The 16834-nt window shown below is 46.0% G+C and overlaps 1 long non-coding RNA gene across 1 annotated transcript; it reads left to right on the top strand.

The window, feature by feature from the left end:
• Nucleotides 1-744: 744 nt before the first annotated feature.
• Nucleotides 745-12778, top strand: LOC139441102 (uncharacterized). The gene is made up of 3 exons (XR_011651513.1): nt 745-907; nt 10414-10524; nt 12226-12778. It is a non-coding gene; the product is annotated as an uncharacterized lncRNA (long non-coding RNA).
• Nucleotides 12779-16834: the final 4056 nt, after the last annotated feature.

Raw genomic sequence — 16834 nt, 5'->3', positions numbered from 1 at the left:
GTGCACGTAGCGAGCATCAGGGATGACGAAACTATGCTATTGTTGAGACCTGCTCCCGCCCTGAGCGCACAGAGGGACACCAGTGGTGATGGAACACGCAGGGGAGCAGAGTCAGCATTACTACCTGGCTGGTCCTCATCACTTGAGCACTGAATGCTGTCCTTTCTCCGAATGCTGTAAGGAAGAGAGGGAAGGAGCCAACTTGGTAAGGAGCTGCCGTGTCCCTAGAGTCCTGCCACACTGGCCCTGGTGACCCCTGTGTGTCAGAGCCTCCTCCTGAAGCAGCCTCCTATCACCCTCCGTGGGTGATGTGTATGATGCAGCCCAGCAGTCGAGGTGCCGGCCGAACGGCTGATGGCCACCAGCAGATGTCAATGACCAATTAGGTCTTGAGGGGTAGAGGGACATGTTGCAGGCTTCTAGGCTCACAGGAAAAACAGGAACGAAGGAATCCAGCTTCTCTCTGTGTGTGAGTGCCTCCTCCATTTAAGGGGCTGGCATGTGAGATTTGGGGAGGGGAGACCACAGAGGAAGGGCCTAGAATAGGTGAAAGGCTATGTGTTTCTTCTTCCGGTGACCTCGGGCTCCAAAGCCTCTCCTGTGCTTAAATAACATTGCCGTGCAGTGCCAAAGCCACCCAGGTGGGAATTGCCTCAAAATACCATCTAGCAGCTTCCTCAAACTCAAGAGCTTAGGACAGCCCTTTCTTAGTTCTTAACAAGTCTGAGGGCCTGAGCTCCAGCTGGAAGTGGTCCTGGCCCTGGTGTCTTTTATTGTTCTCCTGGGAGAGCAGGCTCATTCTCGTGGTGATGGCAGACATGCAAGAGAGGGAGCCAGTCACAAAACCTTTGCTTGCATGTGTCTGTTCTCATGCCGTTGTCCAAAGCATGTCACATGGCTGAGCCAGGTGTGTATGTGGGGAGAGTGGGGGAGCGGTGTGCCTTTCTGCAGTGGGGGGCACTGCAAAGTTCTGAGGCAGAGGGTGGGAAAAGAAGGATAGGAACAATTATCCAGCACCACACACGGGTATTCTATTGCTGTGTGTCTCTCTGTGCAAAAGAAAGGGCCCCTGTCCTTTCTTCTCTATGTGCGGACCTGGAGGACACACCTCAGAGAGGGCAGGGTGAGACGGGGCCTGTGGGAGGGGCCTGTGAGAGCACAAAATGCAGAGAGGGTTGCCAGAAGGGGCATCCCTCACTGGATCTGTTGCTGGGTGAGGAGGAGAACCTCGGGCAGGGGTGAGTGTGGGCCGCTCTTCCTCCCTCGCCCTGACTCCAGGCGCCTGTGAAACTTCTGGGGAGCTGCCGGTAGCCCAACTCTACTCTAGAACAGCATGAGGGCTTTCTGGCAGAAAAGCTCAGCTGAGACCACTCAGCTGTGGTCACTTCTGCCTCCAGCTCCCTCAGGCTGGTGACAGTCATGTTGTCTGCTATAACTTGGGAATGGATTGACCTTGACCGATGAACAAGTCATAGTCAAATGACCTTTATATGGATAAGCAGGACAGAGTGAAGTTTGAACTCAGGAATGAAGAGTAACACCCTGCAAATAACCACTGTGTCAGAGACTCGAGCTAGGTCCATACTGTAGAGAAGCAGTCCTGTCCCTGCTCCAGTGGCTGTGTCAGCTCCTCCAGGTTTTATGCATCAGCCCCACGTTCAAGGGAAGACCCACCAGGTTTGGGCCCAAAGCTCAAGGCCTCAGAAACCAACAGTTTCCCAGAGCTGAGACACCAGAAATGAGCTTCCCATGCCTGGGGCACCTGAGCCACTGGTTAGAAGTTTTACCAGTTCTCTAAAGATCGCCGCCTCTTCTGTCATTAAAGCAGCTTCCACTTCAACACGATGGCCAGGCAGGTGTAATTTTGTGTAAAACTTTAAGTGTAACTATATTTTATTTGCAATTGTTCTCTTGGGAAGTTGTGTTAGTGGTTCTTGATGGAAAACCATTACAGGGGTTGCAAAAAAGAAGCAGAGGACTTGAGAAAAGACGAATACAAGAGGTCCCAAAATTCAGGCATCAGCTAAGTGTACAATAAATACACAACTTCCCCCAAATTTCCAGGTGCTCTAGATGGCAGATTGTTGTAGCAGAAGAAAAACATCAAGCGTATTATTTGAAAACGTATATATTTTTTTCAGAGCTGAACAATATTTTATTTCTTTTTCATTGAAGCACACAAAATTGACACAACATTATATGAGTTTCAGGGGCCCAACATAATGGTTTGATATTTATATATGCTGTGACAGGGTCGCCACAACAACTCTAGTTAACGTCTGTTACCACGCAGAGTTACCGAATTTTTCTTGCTTATGAGAACTTTTCAGATCTACTCCGCTAGCCAGCTTTCAAATATGCAGTATTATTAACTGTGGTCATCACGCTGTACCCTTTATCCCCACGACTCATTTGTTTTATAACTAGGAGTTTGTTCCTTTTGACTCCTCCACCCATTTTCCCACTCCCCACCTCCTGCCTCTGGTTTTGGCAACTACTAATCTATTATCCATGCCTGTGAGCTTTTTAAAAATGTTTACATTTAAAAAAAGATTTTATTTATTTATTTTTAGAGAGAGGGGAAAGGAGGGAGAAACAGAGGGAGAAAAAGACCAATGTGTGGTTGCCTCTTGCATGCCCCCTACTGGACAACTGGCTCACCACCCAGGCATGTGCCCTGACTGGGAATCGGACTGGTAACCTTTTGGTTCACAGGCTGGCACTTAATCCACTGAGCCATACTAATGAGGGCAAAATGTTTTTTATTTTCAGATTCCACACATAAATGAGATCATACAATATTTGTCTTTCTCCATCTAACTTATTTCACTTAGCACAAAGCCCTCAAGTTTCACTATGTTGTCGTGTATGGCAGTATTTTGTCCTTTCTTATGGCTGAGTAATATTCCATTGTATACATGCACCACGATTTCTTTATCCATTTATCTGTTGGACGCTGATGTTGTTTCCGTGTCTTGGCTGTGCAAATAACACTGCAGTAAACATGGAAGCGCAGATACCTTTTTGTGAAAATGTATATTAAAAATATTAGTTTATCTTTCTCTTTTCTGACTTTTTCAATATCTGGAAATTTGTTTATTTTTAAAGTTGAAAATAGAGATGCAAATTGTACCAAGCAAAAATAAATATCCTGAAATTCTTGGTCTTTTTCCTTTTCCTTAAAGATTTCATTTACTTTTAGAGAGAGGGGAGGGAAGGGAGAAAGAGAGGGAGAGAAATATTGATTGGCAGCCCAGCCATGTGCCCTGAACAGGAATTGAACTGGAAACCTTTCTCTTCGCAGGGTCACGCCCAATCAACTGAGCCACATCAGTCAAGCCTTTTGCTTTTTTTCTCTTTTTTTAGGAGATCTGCAGCTTTCGGTTTTGTACCCTGACCTCAATACAATTGTGGGGAGAGTGTGGGAGGGCAGAGTATGACATTCCTCTTTCACCAAAGCTGCACTGTTCCTGAGAGCTCAAAAACCATAGTGTCTCCATCATTTCCTTTCATTGTTCTGTGTTTCTTGCTTTATTCTTTACAAAATGGACTGATAAAGTAAGGGCAAGGCACCAAAGAGTAATTTTAAGATTTCTCTGTCTCGCAGGCCAGGAGGGAGATTGCCAGCACTTTGAATCTGATCCTGAAGAGGAGGTGCTTGAGGGCCGGGCACAGGCTCTTGGGGGCCGACAGCGGCCCCCGGGTGCCTGACCTGTCTCACCATTCCCGAGAGCTGGTCTGCATTGTTAGAGAACGGCCAGAATTCAGAGAGGGGAGAAAGGAAGGTCTGTTTAGTGTAATCCAAATACGAGCACAGAGCTGCAGGTGTCTGCCCAGAGGAACACAAATACCATTTCTCGTAGGCACAGGAAACCTTCCTCAGACTTGTTTAAAGAATAAAGACCAGGCAGACAGCCCAGCAACAAAGACAAATTACTTCTCATAGTGAGTAGAGTGCCGGTAAATACACACACCCTCCTCAATTCCTTTTCTTTTCCTTTTAAAACTACTGTTTAGAAATAGAATCTTTATGTAATAAACAGGTTTAATTTGACACCAGTTATAAAAGACACATTTGGTAGGATAAATTCTAATTCAATGACACTGTTGGACACTCCTGATGATTTTTTGTGAGTGCCTTGGTACTGCCTAGATGCAGGTGCCATGGGCTCTCCTGGGTCCAGCTCTCTCCCTGCTCCCTCCTCGTGCCTGCCCTGGCCCTGCTGCCTCCCCCACAACCCGCTCCACTGGAGCTTATGCCCCTGTAGTGTCAAAGCTTCTATATTGAGGCTGTTAGTGAGGCTGCCACTTGAAGCATATATTTTGTAAGGGTCCTTAAGACATGGTGACTTAGAGCAAAGGAGAATGGAAGGGTTGACTTTGTTCCCCCACCTCTGGGGAAGGGGAAAGTCTAGTTAGAGGAAATGAAGTCTTTCGGAACTCCAAAACAGGGATTCGAGAACAATGCAGCCTTCCGGAAACTGTGGAGCATTAAGGGAAGCTATCCTCTGTCACAGGAAGAATGAGGGAAGCTGTTTGTGTCGTGAGACCTCTGGCCTGGCTCCCAGGGCAGCTGCAGAGGGGCAGCCACCTGGGAAACAGAGGGGGCTTCATTTGGCAAGACTGGGGGAACCCATAAAGGCCCACTCTGAGTTGTTTGTATTAAAATGTGAGCATTAAAGTGGACCAAGCAATTGAATATTATAGCTCCTTAAGTTTAAGATGCTGAACTAGAGGGCTCTTTTCTTTCTCTTCCTTTTCTTCACTTTCCCCCTCCCCTCGTCTTTTTCTTTCTTTAATAGAAAGTGCTGGTAGAACCTACTGGTTAACAGTATGGGATGTGGCTTTACACCTGCTCTGTCCCTTCCCAGCTGTGTGCTCTTAAGCAATGATCTCTCTCAGCCCCAATTTCCTGTAAAATGTGGGTAATAATAACTTACTCATCAATGTTTTTTGAATCTTTGGGAATAAAATACTTCTTTCAGAAAGAAGTAATGTGATAGAATTGAAAATTCTGTGTTTCTTATTTAAGAATCTCCTCAAATTTGATTATTTAAAAATATTAATCACCTAAATATCTTTCACTAGAAGAGGGAATGAAGAGATTTGAGGACCTAAGTTGTCCTAACTACCAAAATCTAGGATATAAAGTCTAGTGTCCATCATACACTTCTGAATCTTTTTTATGAAGATTCTTTTACCTATGTCACCAACCAGTCTGTACACCCATGCACCTCATTGTACGTCCAGCCATCTGTTCTCCGAGTGCTTCTGAACAGCCACCCCTCGTCTGACAGGGCTGCACACAGGGCTTTCCGACTAGAGAAGGGGAGGGAGGGAAGCTCCACTGGAATCAGAGCCAGAACACAAAACTTTGGTTCACTATGGCAACCAATGTTTTCAGTATTTGTTAACATTTATATGAAATATACCCGATATTGCCAGAACAGCAAAAGCATGCATTGCTGTACTAATAAACACAGTATTTTTAATTTTATTTTTAAAAATTATGGTAAAGTGTACCTAGCATAAAATTTACCACCTTAACCATTCCTGTGTGTAAGTGCAGTGGCCTTAGGTACGTGTACGTCGTTGTACAATCGTCACCACCACGGTCTTCACACCTTTCTGTCTTCTCACACCACACCTTTGTACTTCGTAACTCTAAATCCCTATTCCCTTGGTAGTCACCGTTTTACTTTCCGTCTCTATGAACTTGGCCACTCTAGGGGCTCATATGAAGTGGAATCACAGTATTTGTCCTTTTGTGATGGGCTTGTTTTACTTCATGTCTTCAAGGCTCCTCCGTGTTGTATCATGTTCCAGCATGTCCTTTTTAAAGCTGAGCAAAACAGTATTCCATTGTACGTATAGACCACAATTCGATTATCCATTTATCTGTCTACAGACCCTTGGGTTGCTTCCACTTTTGGGCTATCGTGAATAACGCTGCTATAAACATGGGTGGTCATAAACACTTAATGTTTTGATAATAATGATTATCTGTTCAAAATTTAATACAAACACACTGCTTAATGGTAAGAAACAGATAACAAAATTTTGATTTCTATAAAACTCATTTACTCCTTCAACAAAGTCCACTGTCCTCTGGGTGCCAGTGCCGGGGGCAGTGTGCTGGGTGTGCAGAGAGAACGCACAGGCTATCCCGGAGCTTCTAGTCACCTGCAGGGGCAGGTAGAAAGCAAGCAAACATACCAGTCAGCGTGTAATTATTCATCGTGATCAGTGCTGTGAAGGAGAAGAGCAGGATGCACTGAGAGAGCATTGATTGGGTGACCTGGCTCAGTCAGGGTGGTCAGGGAGGGGCTTTCTGACAAGGTGACATTTGTGCTAAGGCCTGAGGATGAGAAGAAGCCAGGCCAGTGCAGAGTGGGAGGGAAAAGACTTCTGAGCAAGGACACAGCACAGGCAAATTCTGACTAGAACTTTTTCAAATGCCCCCTTTGTGAGTCAGTTCTGACTGTGTCTGATTGCTCAGTGAGGCTTGAGTTCCTGACATTCCAGCAACTCAGAGTTTTGGTTTATGAATCAAGCATAAAGCTGCCTGTGATAGATATGCTTTGTGACTTTGGAACTGCATCTTAGGGGTGAATAGAAGCATGAATATCCTTCTTCTTCAGGCTGCACACAGCCCATCCCTGTTTTAGAGCTTGGGGCCCCTGGGGAGCCCACAACAGGGATTCTTGCTGTTGCTTCCATATGGGAGGCAGTGATAAGTAAGGGGAGGCTCTCAGAATTCTCTTGGAAGGAAAGGTCTGTTGCAATATGAAGCATGACTCATCGAGAGCCTTTCCTGAGCAAAAAGTGCTTTGAAAACCTATGCATTTCCTGCTTTCCATTTTATACGTTGACCCACAGTGGACTAATTCCCAAGTCAGGAGGCTTTATGTTGCGAAGTGAATTGCTAAGGAAGGTGCTCTGGATTTCTAGGTGGCTAACAAAGCAAGAAACCAAAATAGTGTCAGGAGGGAATGAAAAATGACATTTGCAGACTTGACAAGGCTTCCTTTAAGCAGCATTGGCAAGTATCTCAAGCTCATGCCAGCCACCCCCACCCTCCCTCGTGGCTAATGAGTAGCTCTCCGAAGTCAGGCCCATGTACCAAAGCTCTGTCCTCAGCATGTGTCAGTGCTGGTGGAAGGAGGCCCTGTTGGGTTGGGAGGTGACTCTGGACACTCACAAACACCTGTGTCTCCTGGATGACCCTGAGAGAGGGACACAGTCACAAAAAGTCTAGAAGTGTTAAGCTCTTTTCATTGTTGTTACCTATGTTAGTTTTCATTACCATAACCCCTTAGGCTATAGGAACAGTTTTAATTCTATCAGTCACAGGTAGCCAAGGAAGCATTTCTGTTTCAGTCATGCACATTTTCTTCAGATCATGCTGATGCAATGCCCTTTTTTGCCCCTTGGATTGATTTTGGCTTGTTTTGTTTGATTGTGAAGGCATTTTTCTGTACGTTCTATGCAGCCTTTTTCAATTCTTTTGACCAGAACCCTCAGAAATATATTTTACTTCATCTGAAGTGACAAAATGTCACAAAACAATTATTCTTCCTACCAGAGATTCAGTCTATATTTCTCTATTCAATAATATTCTCTTTAATTATGTTCTCCTTCATTTATTAAAATGCTAGTTAAATCCTACTAAAATGTTAAAATGTCATCATGATTCGCTCTTGGGTTGATACCTGCAATTTGAGGAACATTGTGTAACCAGCCCATCGAGACTTCCGAGGTTCATTGCCTGTTCAGAGCGTGCAAGTTCATCTCAACAGGCTGTGGGCTCCTTCAGTACAAAATGGTGGTTTTCTCCTTCAGGACTCAGCATGTGGCAGCTGTTTCTAATGGATAATGGTTGATTTGGTGACTTAGTTTCTTGAGTTTTGAACTCCCTGTCATTTCCAGTTTGGCTTGAATCATAAGAGAAAAAAATTGTTTACTTGGTACTCTCTGTTTGTGAATTGAGTTCTGGAAATTTAGCTTCTACTGGATAAAACCCCAATCAGCCTAAATCCCTCCCCCTTCTTTTGCTTTTAATCTCCCTCATGCTCATTTGGTCATAAATAGCTTTAGGGAGACAGGCCGAGCCTTGGCTACCTCTGTAAGCATGAGTTTTCCTATTCACAAAGGGAAGAAACCTCTCTCACAGAGTTGTGAGCTTTAAATCAACTAATATAGGTAAAATACTTAGAACACATGATAATTCTTTGATAGTAACCATTATTATTGTTGTCATTCTTACTTTCAAATATGTTAGCTGCTAAGAATCTACGATATTCTCTATCTCCATTTATATATACCTATACGTGTAGAGAGATAGATATAGATATATAGATATATTGTCTTGTGGTGTCAAGAGAAGGTGATCAAGAGAAGGTGGAAGAAGAAAGTTCCAGGAGGTCAGGGGCTGTAGCTTTTCACTCTTACACCTCCAACATCCAGCATTCATCATAGGTTATCCATCCGTTGGTCGATATGGCATTATGAAAGCAAGAATAAAGAGAACGGAAGTTTTCAGCAGAGAAAACTTCAGCTGAAGTTTCAGTTGAAACTCATGATCCATTGCCCAAGTTTGAAATCTGAGCCAGGTCTCAGACACCCACCGATGGAAGGCTGAGTCCCAGTAAGAATGGGTTCTGCGACTAAGGAAGGTGTAAGCAGTAGTGATTTTCCAGTTCTTCCCTAAAGGAACCCAGAGCTGTATACGTGGGTAACCTTCCCCTCAGAAATAGATTACACAAATGCTTTTTGCAGCTTGTACCAATGCTGAAGGTTATAGGTCTGACTTTGTGTGGATTCCTGGAGACTCAAAGCACCATCATCACTTCCCTGTTGTGGGAGGGTTATATGGGAGTCACGGCCTTGGTCCTTCTCATGATGGGCCTGATGGTTCTACAAATGAACACTTGGTCACTTCCTAAATTTCTGAATATACATTTAATAAAAACATACTTAGTTTGGCAGAAGACTCATATTGGTCTCCTGACCTGTGGAGTAAGAGCTATTGTAGTAGAAATAGCCAAGTGGAAGCCCCTTCCCACCAGAGTAGTAAATCAAAGGCAGTACTGCATCCTGGAAAGAATGACAGAGATGAGTTCAACTCTAAATGACTTAAACAATATAAAAGTAGTGGTTTTCATTATAATCGCCTGTCTGATCTTTGCGAAACCAGACGGATCACGGCATAAGACAGTGAACTACCGCAAGCATAACCAGGTAGTGGCTTCAAATATAGCTCCTCTGTCGGGAGTGCAGATCATCGCAGCCTCGGGTAGGGGGTGTGCAGCTACCAATCTAGTCAATGCATTTTTCCATTAGGAAGGAAGCACAAAAGCAGTTAGCATTCATATAGGATGGGCAACGGTATGCAGTCACAACCTAGTCTGAGGGATGAGTCGATTCTCCCACACTCTATCATAATATAGTCTGAAAGGGTCTGGGTGGGCTGGACATTCTGAAGAAAATTGATCACTATGGCAAGTGCCCTGGATGCCTTAGTAAGATAAATGCTATAGAGAATGGGAGATAAACTCCAAAGATTCAGGGACCTGCCAGTGAAAGGTGTAGGTGTCCAGTGGTTTGGGGTATGCCAAGCTAGGCCCTCCAAAATAAGGAACAAGTACGTTGCTCTCAGTAAGGATCAGAGAAAGCAACAAGTGGGTAACTTGCACCCACTGCTACTAAGAAAGAAACACAACAATTGCTAGATATTTTAGAGTTTTGAAGGCCGTACATTCTGTATTTGAGAACATGTCTCTGAGTTATCTATGAAGTGGCATGGAAGGCTGCTAGTTCTGCATTAGCCTCAGAACAAGAGCAGTCCTTGCAGTAAAAGCAGTCCTTCTGTTTGGACGATCTGATCCAGCAGACTCTAGGTCCTAGAGGAGTCTTAGTAGAACGGGATGCTGAGTAGAGGCTCTAGTAAGCTCCCAAAGCAGAATTCCAGCATAGACTTCTGGGCTTCTGGAGCAAGGCCGTGCTATCTGTGGCAGAGAACTATACGCCATTTGAAAAAATATCTCTTGCCAAGTTATTGGGCTGTAGTAGAGCTAGACCCTCTAAACATGGAATAAATAGCAATTGAGCACATGCCAAACTGCCTATCATGAGCTGGGTTCCTTCAGACCCACAAGGGCCAACAGACCCAGCAAGAATCAAAATGGTACATGTAGGATTGGGCTTGAGAAGGTCCAGAGGACACAGACAAGCTGATGGCCCAGACCTCTGTGTCACTTACTCCTCTGCACTGATGTCCTTCCCTCAGCTCACATCTGTTGCCATAAAGGGGATTGCCTATGACCGGGACGGAGGAGAAAACCTGAGCTTGACTCACAGATAGATTAGCTAGGTGTACCAACACGGCTGAAAATGGATTGTTGCTACACACAGCCTCCCTTGCAGCCCTGAAAGACACTGGTGAGGGACTCCTTCACTGGACAGAGCTTCGTGCCACTACTGCATCTGGTCAGTCACTCTGTGTAGAAAAAGAAGTGGCTCAAGGTAAGAATATATGTGGGCTCTGGGGAAGTGACAAATGACTCAATTGGTTTTTAAGAGGTATAGAACCTGTGGGATTAGTCATCAAATGTGAAGATTTTTGTATTGCATATAAACACATACCAAGAGCCATGGTAGCAGAAGTACTAAAAAACCAAACAGACAGGATTGCTTGGCCAGTGAGTATCAGCCTCTGCCCTTGGCTTCCCTAGGATATGAGTAGTGGGCTCATGAATGGAGCAATAATGAAGACAGAGAGGGAGGCTATGCATGGGCCCAAGGCCGATTTAACTATTGTTGCCACTGAGAGTCAGTCCTATTAGCTCAATAAAGCTGAGCTCCTGGAGCAACCAGAAATGCACTCGTGGCAAGTCTATTACATAGGTCCCCTCTCATCCTGAATAGAGCATGCTCACTGGGATCGATACGTATTCTGGATGTGGAGCACTATCCAAAAGCTCAGAGTGCCTGGTTCACTGACATGGGATCACACAAAACATCTCCTTAGATCAAAGATTCACTTCATAGCTAAGGAAATGTGGCAGTGGGATCCCATAGTCATGGTATCACCGATTCTACTCTATCACCGATACCACACCATTTGGAAGTCGCCAACTTGACAAAACAGTGGAAAAGCCTTTTAACAAAGCGGCTGAGCGACCAGCTGGAACGTGACACCCATGTGGATGGGGCTGCACTTCAGGAAGTAGCAGACTTTTCACCAAGTGCTATTATATGTGCTGTGTCCATAAGAGGTAAAAGCATGGCCCCAGGAAACGGATGTGGCTTTATTCACCATCATTTCCATCCTCCTGACTGACTTGGGGGCTTCGTGCTTTCCATCCACACAATTTTAGGTATACTGGCTCCCAGAAGTGGCTGCTTTTCCAAAACATTTCCCTCTGCTAATGGGAATAGCCTTTTCAAGTAAACTTGCTGTGCTGTCCAGGTTGGGGGGCACATAGCCAATTAACTGACTGATAGATGGTATAAAAGACAGAACTGGATCTTTTGCATCAAGGTTGGGAAGGGGGCAAAGATAATTTGGCAGTCCTGTTTATGACCTGGAGCTCCCTCCGCCTCGCCCCGTGGATCAGGCCAAGGCTGAACTTCACTTGACACAACAGCCTTGCTCAGCAACTTCCTCTGCCTCCATGCTTCCCTCCCTCAACACTTTTCCCTGGAAGGCACTCTCCCTCAATAAATCAAAAACACCTGAACCTCTCATTGGGGCTCTGATATTCTCCCTCCTTTGGCCCTTGGGCATGGGGAGAAGGTATTCTCTTCATTATCCCATGAATCAAAATAGAAACCCTGGTGAATGGAGCTACCAAATGGCAGAATTTTTAGAACACAGAGGGCAAAATATACTCAGGACTACCTCTTATTTTATTTTATTTTTTAATGGAAGTATAATGCAGGCACAGAAAAACAAACAGAAATATAGCTTGCTGAATTTTCACGCAAACACCGCAGGAAAGGATGGTGTCACAGACCCACCCATTACTCAGCCCAGAAACAGCCGAGTGCTCCCACTGCCATTTCATAGGCTCGACCTTGTCAACGGCTGCTTAGGAGGGGAGAACTGGGCATGGGTAAGATTAGGAATCACTGGAGCAATAAACACAAATCTGGCAAAGTCATATTTTCCCACTGAGTTTCCTTGTGTACGTTAATTTCTCTCCTTTCCCTCCTTCTTGGCAGGCAGCTGAAGTCATCAGAACTCAATATACAGAAGAGGAGAGATTTTGTCTTCATATGTTCATTCCAATGATGAATTCTGAAGCACTTGATTGACTTGATTTGGGCTAAATCCCACTGCATGATAGTAAGGTCACTTTCACTATAATTTGAGGTTCAATTTGAAAGAAAATGGTAATAAACATAGCTAATAAACATTCCAACAGGCATATCTCCCTAATTTTTAACAACCTGCAATGAAATTTTGCATATGGATAGGTTACACGAACACATGATTATATCAAGAGAGGTATACAATTCAGAGAATCAACGATGATACCAGCAAAAACGTAACAATAATTACAGACCCTTTGCTATTGATTCATGCTGTCATAATGACTGCCATCACTGGCTTTGGGTGACGTCACCCCTGGTTGGACTTGGCCAAGGCATGATGCTCTAACAGAGGGCCACGTGAGGCAGGAGAGAAACACTGGCCCTTGTTGGCCTGATCACACCCAGCACCCAATGGCACCCATGCCCACAAATGAGATGCTTTCCATGCACAGAAGGGGCAAGGCCTACCTGAGCATACAAAGCTGTGCTCAATGCGGTTTCATTCTCCTGCACGGCCTGCCTGCAGATGATCCACTCCAGGGATTATCTCCGGAGGGCAGCAGCCTCCGGTCCCTTTGGCCTTTACACTGTCATTGCTTCTCTCTCACGCCCTTGGCGCCTGCCTGCGGCCTGCAGCCCGGCAGTTGCTGGGAGGGGATCAGGAAGGAGAGTCCACCGCATCCCTGGGCAGCTATTTCTGTCAACTGAAAAGGCCATTTAAGCAAAACACTTAATTACCTTTCCTCCTCCCTGCAACCCCTGGGAAAGCAGGAGGCAGTCAGATAATGAGCTTAGAGAGAGTGAGCAGCTCGGCGAGGGCCGAGATTTTCATCAGGCTTTGGAGTGACCTCATGTGATCCCCTCATGAAATGGGGAGCACAGAGAAGAGCAAGAGGGCAGAATAAACAGGCTCATCCGCAGCGCAGCTTCATTATTTCCCCCTCTATGTGGCAAATTTCTAGAACATTAGAGAGCTTCTGATTCCCAGACAAAGCCACCAGGCCTGGCCTCTGGGTTGGGGGATCCTTGACCTGCTCAGCTGCTCAGCTGTCTTCCCTGTATTGCCCTTGGTAGTTAACTCGCCCCTTGGGGCTGGGGTTTCTGACTGATAAAATGAGGACATTGCACCTGGCAGGCTCTAAGACACCTTTAAATTCTCTAATGCTAAAAAAATTGCTTAGGCGTAGAAGGGTTGGGAAGGTGGGGTCTCCTCCGTGCTGGTGGCCTGGCTGCATTGGGGGAGACGTTGCTGTTGAATTCTCCAGGGTGTGGGCCAGGTCAGTGGAGGCCACCCTCCTGGGGTTCCCGGAACCAGTCTTTGGGGTCCTGCATGCCAAATGAAAGGGCTAAAGTGCTGAGCTGGAAGGCAAGGGAAAATGCTGGCCTGCAGGGAGAGCCTGGCCTCTTCAAAGAGCTCCATCCTGGAGAGGAGGACAGATTGCCTGCCTCTGTGGTTGAACTCCGTGGGTGTTGTGTTTGGGCTCCTGTCCATTTTGACCTCAGTGTGTCTCATGGGTTCCGTCTCCTCGTTTGCCCTGCTTGGACCTGGCATCTGCCCTGTGCCTGCCCACCACAAGACTGAGGCCATGCAGCCTCCACCACCTGGCCCTGTCCTGTCACCACACACTGAGTGCTGTCCCATCCCTGGAATGTCAGCCCACCCATGGCTTTCCTGCTCTCCAGCCCTCCGGCCCGCCCTCTGGGCTCTGGCCTCACATCTCCTGCACAGATGCTGCCATCTTGTCCCAGCCTGGGTGGTGACTCTGTACGGTCTCCCAGTCCCTGCACAGAGATTGTTGGTGAGGGGGAGTCAGGGCGAGACAGGAAGGGAGATAGAAGGCCACCTTGCCCCAGTGGGAGCCAGCTTGGGGGACTGAGAGAGTCATTCCATCTTGTTCATTCATCAAATCATTGAGGGCCTATCATACCAGCACTGAACACAGACAAAACCACCTCCTCCTATGGACTATAGAGCTGAGAAAAGAGATGAGAACTAAAATAAGTATGTAGAAAATTCAATTAAATGAGTAAGTAAAAAATATTGAAAACAAAAAGAATAAGTGTGTTAGAGTGTAACCACTACTACGGAGAAAAATAAAGCAATAAAGGAAGACAGGAAGGAGTTTGCAATTTTTGATAAAGTGGGCGGATAAACACTGACAGAGAAGAGAGAGTTGATTAAAAATCTGATGGATAGGAGACATGAAGCCATGCAGATGTCTGGGGAAAGAGGACTCTTGGGCAGAGGCAATAACAAGTGCAAAGGCCCTGAGGCATCACTGTGTTTGGTGAGTGAGAGGAACAGTAAGGAAGCTCCTGTGACTGGAGCGGGAGGAGGGAGGTAGGGCAGTAGATCCCATCAGAGAGAAAATGGGGAGGGATGGTGGTGGAGAGGTGGTATAGGGTTTTGCAGACTATGTAAGAGTTTTACTCTCAGTGAGTTGAGGGTCACTACAGGGTGTTGACCAGAGGAATTCATTATCTTATCATGTTCACAGGTTCACTCTGATGGCTGGGATTAGAGAACACCAAATTGGAGAGGAACAGTTAGGAGGCAATTGTGATTATGCTGGTGAGACATGATATGACTCGGGTGCAGCTTGACAATGGTGGAGGAGTGAGAAATAGAGTCTAAATTTAAAGGTAGAATGACATTATTTGCTGAGCACTTGGATGGGACATATTAGGAAAAAAGTGGAGATAAACAAGTTTTTGAGGTTTTTGGCCTGAGCAACTGCATGAACGAGCTGTTTATCAAATGCAAGGAGAGGGTCTTAGAGGAGCCTTTGGGGTGGGGGACGATCAGAAGCTCTGGGCTGGATGTGTTTATTTGAGATGCCGGTTGGTTACCCAAGTGGAGGAGGACTCTTGAGCTCATGATTGGATGGTAGTCAGATACAAACTTGGTGTCCAGAGCAAACAGATAGCATTTAAGGTCACAAGACAGAATGAGATTACCAATGGAATGTAGACAATAGAGACAATAGAGAGAGAGGTCAAGGCCTGAGCTTTGAGTCTGCACCATGAGGAGGTTAAGGAGATGAGGGAGGCCAGACAAAGGGACTGGGAAAGAAAGGACCGGTTAAGAGGAAAACCAGGAGAATGGGGTATGCCCAGAGGTAGACGGAGTGTTTGAAGGAGAAGGAGTGGTAATCCATGTCAGCAAAGATAAGGCCTAAAAATGACAGTCGGTCATAACAAAGTGGAAACTACTGTTGAGCTCAATTTTCTGCAGAGAAAACCCTTTCAATATGATGTGAAGGCCCGTGGCCTTACCAGCATGGGAAGGCTCTGGGCTGGGTCTGGTCAATCACAGTGATTGGTTCAGAGAGGAGCACAAGGCCCAGATTGGGCCAATCAGACTTTTCTCGGGACATTTTGTCCTGGAGCTGTCATGGTAGACTGGCTCCTTCCCCTGGAGTTGTAAGTGCTGGGGTGCAAGTTGTAGCCTCTAGCAGACATCCTGTCTGTCATTGGACTCACTCTTTCTAGGAGGGAGAGAGAATCTTTGCCCCACCTATGGATCCTGCTCTACCCAAAGCCTGATGCTCCCTTGGACTAAATTTTATTTCCCAGCTAATAAACTCCATTTTAAACAAGTCTTTCTCTTGTATCCGAAGTGCTTAATGCATCCAAGGGGATTTCTCTGAAGACTGCAGCTCAGCAGTGGGAGAAAGTGTAAGGAAGAGCTCTGAGCCACTGAACAAAGGCACTGGCAGTCCTCACAGTGCAGCCCTCTAAATGAAACCTTACCAAACAACCGCTGGATTCGGGACTATTCTTAGCTGCTTGGAATTGCATGCAGGAGGCTGTCCTGGGCTGCACCAAACAGGGTCACTTCCCTACCTCCTCCTGTAGCAGCCTCTGACGCAGACCCGAAATCTGGGGCAGGTAGGGTTGCAACCAGAGAAACTGGAGGGCATCAGGTTCCACTCATGACCCAAGAGGTGGTATTCTGTGGGGCCACCAGGGCTTGGTACTGGGAGTTAGTTCCCTAGGAGATTATGAAACCCACACGGGGGTTTAGAGGGGGACAGAGTCAGCATCTGTGGAATGCAGATGAAGTAATGGGAGACCAGGGCACAGGAAGCAGTTGCTAAAACAAACTGACTAATTCTTTTGGATGAGGTTTCTCTGGCCGGCATTGTCTTTAAAGGGCCAGCCACACACAAATTGTAGCATCTTAAAGAGTCCTGGAGCAGAGCACAGATCCACTCATGCTGGATTTCAGCTCTAAAGATCCAGCATGCCACCTTTGGGTGTCTTCTCAGTGTGTTGAAAGGGAAAGCAATCTGTTCTCAGGCTTCTGGGTCCTGTGCAGATAGGTTGTTCAGCCTCTCTCATCCCTCTCCTACCTGGCAGATAGATGCATGAGTCGGCCCTGGAAACAACTTTGATCTTCTCAATCTGCATTATAACAAAGGTAAATTATGTTCAGAGATAATCCCTGGTTACCTAGACGCGTAAACCAGTTACGACTTCAGAGAACCCTGTAACATCTATGCACCATAAGTCT

This window comes from Desmodus rotundus, chromosome 8, assembly GCF_022682495.2.
Source record: "Desmodus rotundus isolate HL8 chromosome 8, HLdesRot8A.1, whole genome shotgun sequence".
Lineage (NCBI taxonomy): Eukaryota > Metazoa > Chordata > Mammalia > Chiroptera > Phyllostomidae > Desmodus > Desmodus rotundus.
The sequence above is the reverse complement of the archived record's forward strand: the minus strand, read 5'-3'. Positions and strand labels throughout refer to the sequence as shown.